The following is a 10,047-nucleotide window of genomic DNA, read 5'->3' on the forward strand; positions in this document are numbered from 1 at the left end:
ACCAGGAGCTCCTGGAAATCTCCTGAAATTGCAAAATATACGAAAAAGTCCTGGTATTAAAATCTTTAGAAAACTCATACAAATCTTTTGGAATATAGACAAAAATTGTCATTTTGGGGTGTCAATCAATATGGAAAATGCCAATCCTACGCGCGATTAAAAAAAAAACGGCATTATCCCGTAATTTTGGAATCTTGTTAAAGAAGCTTCTCGCCTCTCAAACTATTGAAGAATTACTTTAGTTCAAGAATTCTTGTAGTTAGATTGAAACATTTGGTAATTCTTGCTACTGAGCGTGATCTATGTAGGAAATAGAATTTTTATGATATACTGTATGACTTCGCTACACGCAAGGCTCGTAAAGTAGTTCAGTAATAGTAAAGAATGAATAAATGCAAAGACGAATTTCTTTTCTAATACAAACTCTTAAATTTCACTCATTATCCGTGGCGTAACTCTAGTTCGTCCGACTTGCAGAAATAAGAGAGTTATCTTTCCTTTACTTCTTCTTCTCGTCCAAACTCTTGAGCGAATAAGAGAATTATATATATAGATTATTTTCCAATAGACGTGCCAATATATAGATGATGAAGGCGATCAGCCGAGATAGATGGAATGAAATATAATGTTCATATAAATGCAAGATCGTATCAATGGTCAGTTGAGCATTGTAGAAATTACAATGTTAACACAAAGTGGACATAAAGCAATAAATAAATATGTACACATAAAATAATTCTGTTTCTTACTTAGACCATGCTTAGACTGTGAGAAATAAACATAATGCACATATATTAAATATAAATGAAATAAATGCAAATTATAAAGGATCAACAGTAAACATAGTTCTTACCGTAAGACTTAATAAATAGAATAAGAATAAGGGAGCATGACGAAGAACTGCCCCTTAGCCTTCTATAGTGAAAGGAGAGACAGCTCCTGACTGAAACAGTGATATGCTGCTAGGGTGCCCCCTATAGTGAAAGGAGAGACAGCTCCTGACTGAAGATATGCTGCTAGGGTGCCCCCTATAGAGAGACAGCTCCTGACTGAAGATATGCTGCTAGGGTGCCCCCTATAGAGAGACAGCTCCTGACTGAAGATATGCTGCTAGGGTGCCCCCTATAGAGAGACAGCTCCTGACTGAAGATATGCTGCTAGGGTGCCCCCTATAGAGAGACAGCTCCTGACTGAAGATAAGCTGCTAGGGTGCCCCCTATAGAGAGACAGCTCCTGACTGAAGATATGCTGCTAGGGTGCCCCCTATAGAGAGACAGCTCCTGACTGAAGATATGCTGCTAGGGTGCCCCCTATAGAGAGACAGCTCCTGACTGAAGATATGCTGCTAGGCTGCCCCCTATAGAGAGACAGCTCCTGACTGAAGATATGCTGCTAGGGTGCCCCCTATAGAGAGACAGCTCCTGACTGAAGATATGCTGCTAGGGTGCCCCCTATAGAGAGACAGCTCCTGACTGAAGATATGCTGCTAGGGTGCCCCCTATAGAGAGACAGCTCCTGACTGAAGATATGCTGCTAGGGTGCCCCCTATAGAGAGACAGCTCCTGACTGAAGATATGCTGCTAAGGTGCCCCCTATAGAGAGACAGCTCCTGACTGAAGATATGCTGCTAGGGTGCCCAATAAGGATTGGACAGAGAAGCCTGTGGGATCACGTGATAGGTCAAGATAGACCACTGACACTCTATCACGATTAGCACCGCCCACTCATTAACCAATAAGGTCTTCAGAACACCTGGGCAGAGGTCAAGCTTGACGTGCGCTCAGGATCTAGAGTTGTCTAGCCGCCTCGCAAGTTGAAAGGAGTTTACATCGACTCGCGCTATTCAAAAAGTCAACCAGGTTGGTAGACATGACACTTGAATAGAGAGACACTGCCCAGTTGTCCAGTTGCCCAGTTGCCCAGTTGGCAAATGTGACGTGGCTTAAAGAGGAGGGGGAGAGAGGGGGCATACACGTCTAGGTGTACAACTTCTTACGTGAACATAATTAATTTCTGTATATTTTATTGAAGTTGGTTTTTTCTGCTCATAGGACGGATAGTCACACTAAGTCATTCAGGTTTATGTTTTTATTAGTGTCCTTTATATTTATGTCATTCAGGTTTATGTCATTCAGGTTTATGTCATTCAGGTTTATGTCATTCAGGTTTATGTCATTTGAATCTTTGTCATTTTTCTCCTACCTACGATTATTCTGACCAGATCGTGTAACAGACACTAAAGACACAATAAGAATGTTTGTTTTTTCTGGAGTATATAGAGTGTTAATATGTAGGTGTGGTCTACTTGTAACTTTATCTGATAGTCCCAACGTCAGCCATAGTGCCTATGATACTTATTGAAATGAAGAAACAGAACATAAATCTTCTTTACGAAATAAAACAATTTCAAATAACAAAAATATTGAACTCTCACTACAAATACACAATGCAATTTAATTTAGCTTGTAGATTGTTGAAATTAGACACAAAAAACTAATTTGAAAACTGATCGACCCCCTCCCCCACAATCCTGTTGACTTCCGTTGTCTATATACTCTTCCTATCCTGTTGACTTCCGTTGTCTATATACTCTTCCTATCCTGTTGACTTCCGTTGTCTATATACTCTTCCTATCCTGTTGACTTCCGTTGTCTATATACTCTTCCTATCCTGTTGACTTCCGTTGTCTATATACTCTTCCTATCCTGTTGACTTCCGTTGTCTATATACTCTTCCTATCCTGTTGACTTCCGTTGTCTATATACTCTTCCTATCCTGTTGACTTCCGTTGTCTATATACTCTTCCTATCCTGTTGACTTCCGTTGTCTATATACTCTTCCTATCCTGTTGACTTCCGTTGTCTATATACTCTTCCTATCCTGTTGACTTCCGTTGTCTATATACTCTTCCTATCCTGTTGACTTCCGTTGTCTATATACTCTTCCTATCCTGTTGACTTCCGTTGTCTATATACTCTTCCTATCCTGTTGACTTCCGTTGTCTATATACTCTTCCTATCCTGTTGACTTCCGTTGTCTATATACTCTTCCTATCCTGTTGACTTCCGTTGTCTATATACTCTTCCTATCCTGTTGACTTCCGTTGTCTATATACTCTTCCTATCCTGTTGACTTCCGTTGTCTATATACTCTTCCTATCCTGTTGACTTCCGTTGTCTATATACTCTTCCTATCCTGTTGACTTCCGTTGTCTATATACTCTTCCTATCCTGTTGACTTCCGTTGTCTATATACTCTTCCTATCCTGTTGACTTCCGTTGTCTATATACTCTTCCTATCCTGTATGTCTTCCATTGCTGGAATTAACTAGTCATCTATTTTTAGTACTATGTCTATTGTGAGCAAGTTATCGTATTTAAGTAATGTAAAGATACGTTTACCTTACACACCTTGTGATCTATGGTACAGATGATGTCAAGGTCATCTGTTTCTGTGGCTGATTGACCTTGACGTTCATTACGTGACAATACACGCACATGATCAGTCAAGTGTGTTTCTCTAAAACACTGCTCCGACTTTTACTACAGCTGCCACTTTCTATGGATTCAGTGAAGATGGAAATTGGAAGTTGCAAAATATACCCTTATGGTGTGTTGCCACAGAATACTAATCACATCCTTCCAAAATGTACTTTATCAAGAGGCAATATCAAAATAATGGCCAAAAAAAAAACATTTTTTTAGAAGACAAAACTGCATAAAAAGCTGCCTGACTTGGAATGCGCTGCGCAGATCATCCTAGAACTACGACTTGTTTTTAACACTCCAACAACAAATGAAGAGAATCCGAAAAGTATTTTTTGAATTCCCCAATGTAGTTGAACTGTATTAATTTCTTTGAGAATGTAACACTCTCCGTAAAGTTATTTACAAACGATACGGTCACGTGATTTCCCACGAAACTCTCACTTTTATAATTACTTTACAAAACATCGCCTTGTTTCAGCTTTTTTAAAAGTTTTTCACGACATTTTTTGTAATATTTGAAGATCTCCATGTTCAGTCTAGATATAATATATAGGTCTGTGGTCTATACTATTGTTTTATGATTTGGGTTTTCCCGTTTAATGTCACGCGGTGTTTTCATCAATTTCATCCTTCTGCTTGTTCTAAACGTCTTTTTAGTTTCAGCTTCAGAAATTTAAAGTAAATATTTTTATCTACCACCTACATAGGAATCAAAACTGTTTCTCCTTTTAACTCTAAACCTATTTTTTGAAATGTATTTGAACAAGTTAAAACAAAAATGCTTTAATATAAAAACTTTGATACGCAAGTACAAAGAAACGAAACAATATCAGCAAGTAATCTAGCAGACACATTTTTGGTTTAAAGTTGATGAACCCTGTAGTGCATATTACTTCCACTGGTTTATGATGGTGTGTGTGTGTGTTTGTGTGTGTGAGTGAGTACAGGTAGAGCAGTCAAATGATGCTTTATCCATGACAATCTCAGTTGCACCCCACCCCCTTTTCCCTTTTGCTTGTGTGAGTACCTTCATTTGGTGAACTAAATGAGACTAGTTTGATTTGGTCATCCGCCAAGTCACTCAGGTAAGTCTTCTCTACCGAGACACCGCCAAGTCACTCAGGTAAGTCTTCTCTACCGAGACACAAGTTGGAGAGGGGGGTGGGTGGAGGTACGAGATGATCATAACTGCTGCTTCATCTTCAACAGCAGTCTGGGATACTGGATGGGATGTTGTTTAACAAGGTAGGGGAGGGGGCAATGGTGGTTTTGGTTGCAGTCTTTATGTGAAGAAAATAAAAGAGGGAGGGGGGGGGGTTAAGGAAAGATTTACAGTTCAACGTTAAGGGGATGGGCGGAGCAACTTCTTTTCATCAACAAGGTATCATAATGAATGGAAAATGTTTAATTGTTATGCCAATTATGCATTAGAATAGGGAAACGCCCAAACCGTTCTACACGTTATTCACGGGCCACGTCACCTCAGAAAGTCTTCAAGTTCAATGTAACAAAATCCTTGAATCTTCATAATGCAATATGTTCAGTCGCTTTAAGGGCCCAGATAGCATGGTGTCAGCGGGCAGGGTATGGTTCTCGGGTCGTGGATTAGGCATCTGAGTTATACTTTTCAACAATCTAGGAACCCGAGAAGGAGAAGGGAAATAATAAGCACGATTTATGGAAGGGGAGAGAAGCGAGGTTTAGTCTTTTACAATCTAAAAAGTCATGTTTGGAAATTGACAAAATTAGAATAAAACAAAATAATAATGAATACACACTCAACATTTGACTCTTGAAGATTAACGAACAATGTTACTGTCTACATTAAACAAAAACAATGCCCTGATGCACTCAATTACTGATTCAATTACTGACTCGCATACTAATTCACTCATTGACTCACTGATTCACTCACTGGCTCACTTACTGATTAACTCACTGACTCACTTAATGATTTACTCTCTGACTCACTACTTGATGCAATTATATGAATTTTCAACTATTGCCTTTCCTATCGTATTCTTGAAATAACTAGATCCTCTGGTCAATTTTTCAACTGGTCCTTGGATCGTGGATTGGTTTCATTCACAGAGTTTCATATTTTTAATTGCTTTCAAGATGAAGAGGAAATGTTTTTCCTTCTATTCATCCTGTTAATAAAATGTAATTATTAAATGATCTCTAGTCTTGTTGTAAGAATCAGGAGAGAAGTCTTGGAGTGAGAAAAAAAATAATTCAACACTTTGTAATGTTGTTTCTTCTAAATCAGTTTTTCTCAAACTGTGTTTCGCGGAACCCTAGTGTTACGCTATGCCTGAAAACAGGGTCGGTCCTACAGATTGCGGGGCTCTATGCAAAACGGATTACGCGGGGCCCAGTCTAGATAGGGATAAGGATAATAAGTGAAAATTAAGATTTTGTATTCGAAAATAAATTCGTTTTTGCACTTTATTCATTCTTTTCTAAGTAAAAAAATCACAGTCAAATTAACTTTACGAGCCATCTACAGTAGATGGTAGTTTTCCAACAAAAAGCCGATAAACATTCAGATCTGCCTTTTAGATTTACTATCGACTTGCAAAACATTGTCTTCTATATATACGAAATTGAGATAGATTTAGATCTATTTGTATATGCCATGGATTATTAAAGTAAATTAGGTATTTGAACTTCTTGTTTTGGTTAAAATCCGCCCTATTATTAAATTTGTATTAAATGAAAGCAGACAATGCCCTTTAGTTTTTAAGCGCGAGAAGGATTGGCGTTTTCAACATTGAATGACAACCCGAAATGACAATTTAGTCTGTTTTAAAGGAGATTTGCATTAGTTATCAGAAGATTTTAATAATTTCAGGAAAATTTCATGCCTATTTTGTATATTTTGCAATTTTGAGAGAATTCCAGGAACTCTTTAAAAATTAGTTAAAATTTAATAATTTACACCTAGAATCCGCGCAGTACCTATGAAATTGCTGGGCCCACTGCGGCCGCATAGGTTGCAGTGGCCCTAAGACCGGCCCAGCCTGAAAAGGTGTTCCACGAAATACTGAAATAATAAACTAGGTCCATCGAGTAAATTAAACTCTCATGGAGAAAGTATGAAAGAAATATTGAACTGAAAAGAGATTGTGAAGTCAAATCAGGGAGAGAGATAGAGAGTGTAGGATAGGTAACTAGCCAAACCAGTAAGAAGGAGAGAGAGAGAAAAGAGTGAGAATAAAATTAAGAGTGCGTGTGTAAGAGGGAGGTATATACAAAGAGAGGGTGTGAGAAAATGTATGAAAGATCAATTGAAGAAGGTTGTTTGTGTTTGTGTGTTAGAGAAATTGAAAAAAAAAAGAATCTAAGACAAAAACAAAAAGTGTGGGTAGAGAGAGAGAGAGATTTGTTGACAGTGTTAATATAAATATACTCCTCCCCCGGCCCGCTGCTCCCAAACTGATTTAGTACTAGTCACTATTTCTGCAGGTCTTTTCATTAGTCCAAGACTGATGCATTGATATCATCCATCGTCTCGTCAGTCTGGCACCAAGTTTCTAGGTCTCACAGTTTACAATCAATTCCTTCAATCATTGTGCACCTTGTAAACCTGAAGACTTCTGCACTGGGAGAGACAAAAGTGAATAGATTGTAGATTGTAGACCCTATCACTGGGCACTCACACACACACACACGATGTTTAAAGCCTTGATGTTAAAGATGTTTAAAGCCTTGATGTTAAAGATGTGTAAAGTGGTTGTGAACATTATTTAGTATCAACCTCTGTTCACATTTCTATCTCACCGTATGAAGTTGTGGGATAAAGTTTATGTAGGTTTTTTTACAAAGTTTATATTAACTCACTCTGTCTGTCTGTCTGTCTGGTAAAATGTCTATACACGTTATTTCTCCCACACCCAATCTCGGATCAAGCTAAAATTTTGCATAATTATTTATTTGACTTGAGAACACAAGATTCAATTTTTTTAAAATTAAAATTAGTCAATTAACTATTGGTAATTAATTATTTTATATGATATCTTTAACAACGAAAAAGAAATTGTACTTGACTGTTGGGGTGGTATAAGTTGAATTAGTTTCCTTGAGGAACTTGAGTTCGTATAATTTCATTAGCAGAGTGGTTAGTATGTCGGCGTCTGGAGGCTTGAGCCATGAGTTTGAATCCAGGTCTTTACCCTGTTTTTTTGTTTGTTATATCAATGTATTTAAAAAGCGATGACAGTAGCATTGACACAGATGCCACCTTCTTCCTTTCTCTTGCCTTACCTAACTGGTAATAACTAGTGATGGGAGCACTGAGAAAGCTAAAAAGCATGAAATAGCACTAAGCAATAATAATTAGTAAAAATATTTCTAATCGCACATATTTATAATTGCTATTCTATATCTATTACAAATTTAATGACATGACTCATCCAAAACTAATTGATACACTTCATATAAATATAAATATAAATATAAATATAAATATAAATATAAATATTGGCTTTTTTTAAAAAAGTATTTTCTTTTATTTTGTATTTCGCATGTTTCTAGTATATGCTTCCCAGTTTCCCGGTCGTGCAGTGTATTATTGACATCAATATTTTGAACACAGAAGACGAATTAAATCAAGACATTCCTCTGGAGTGGAGGGGGTGGGATCTATTTTAAAGATTTATGAAGCTCCAGAATCACTTAGACTGAAGGGAAAATACAACAGACCATTAGAACAGGGAGTTTCTATGCAAAGACATGCTAGAGGCAAACATATTAATAACAAGTTCGGTGCAGCATAAGTTGAAGAGCCATTGACGCGCAGAGGAATCACGTCAGTTGATGAACATATGGATTCTTTTCTCAAATCTGGATTTGATTGCATCATCAAAGAATGCGGAGTGATATTTTTCCTGGACTTTAGAGATTGAAGATAGCACAGAAATGTCTAATTACTTCCGAGACATAATAGACTTCACAAATCTAGGAACTGTGAATTAAAAATTGGAACAGTTGTGTGTCAATAAAACGTAGATAACTTTAATTCTAAAGATTATGGACATTCTTATGTCATTACAAACTTTCGTTATTCGATTAATTTTCTAGTATTGGGTTATTATAATGTTTTATACACATAGATAGTTAAATGTTAATTTCTGCATGCTTATCTCTTTTTTCTAATTTCCCTACCACTGGAGGTGACAGAGCTGAGCTATTGTTCAAACAGTTAAACTTATATTCTTAAATATATATATACACATAACAATGTCGCGTTTTGTCTGTCAGTTTATTTCCTTCTAGATGCCTTTCACTCCCTTTTCTGCTTTAACAAAGATTATATCAAGTCACTCTGTCTGTCTGTCTGTCTCGAACAAATTTTGATTACGTTATTTCTCCCACTTCCTATTCCCGAAGAAGTTGAACCTTTGCTAAATCATTCGTTGTTGCTAACAAAACATGAATCAAGAAAAAAAAATGTGATTAATTAATTCATTTTCGTTGATATCGAAAAAAAAGTAAATACACTTTACAGTATTTAGATAAATGATTTTAAATGTGGAGTTTTTCCCCTTAGATAAGCTTTTTTAAAAGTATTTTTTAATATTTTGCTTGTTTGATTTTCATTTCCATTTAGTATCAAGTGACTCACTGCTAACTTTGCCCATCAAAACGTAGGAACTCACACAATTCAACAAAAAATGTCAAACGCAGTTGAAAGAAAATCAAAGTTTTGTATTTTACATTTAAACATTGACCTGTCAATAGTGTTGACATAAATTATTCTAAAACCTACTCTTGACAAAGTCACTCTAGTTCTTATACAACTGGCTAATCTTTCTTTTCTTATACAACTGGCTAATCTTTCTTTTCTTATAACTTCTTGAATGAATGAAAACGAAACCAAGTGTTTGCAATCGAAATAAAAAGAAATTCTTTCCTAGCGTAGAGTTCTGTCTGGTACAACCGTCCAGATATAGATCTACTAATCTACCTTCTGCTGAAAAGAAAACACAAGTAGACTTAAGGCTTCGAACACAAAAAAATTGGGGGATTATCAAATCGATTCTCTGTCACACAAGATACGACACACAAAAGAAAAATGTCAGGGCTTTCAGTTTGAACATAAAACGTGGTCTAAAAAAATCAGACTAGCGACGTACATAAATTTTACTTTAAAAACAAAAGTTGAGTACAGTGTCCCATCTGATTAGGAGGGATGGTCTTAAAATTGTGTCACATTGATTGTGAGCTATTTGCGTGTAACGAGCATCTTGTGACAAATTGCTCACTCGCGCGTGTTCCATTACCGTCAGCTATTGGCGGTACTGCCTTTCGCGTGAGCTCTATGTAGAGGCTTTGATGTGCAGTGAGTAGGCGTGGAGCTATGTTAATGACACGTGCTATTGTAAGGTGGATACTTGCTGAGTACTTGAGGAGACGTCAAACTTTGTTGACATCCTCCATTCTCCCTTCTCTCTCTCGACTGCTATTATCTTTATATAATTTCTTACATTGTAAACCCATCGACACTAATCACAAGAGCCACTCATTGCTTCACAATAATATTTGTAATTTTATAAGA

The sequence above is a fragment of the Biomphalaria glabrata genome, chromosome 1 (assembly GCF_947242115.1).
Source record: "Biomphalaria glabrata chromosome 1, xgBioGlab47.1, whole genome shotgun sequence".
NCBI classification, from domain to species: domain Eukaryota; kingdom Metazoa; phylum Mollusca; class Gastropoda; family Planorbidae; genus Biomphalaria; species Biomphalaria glabrata.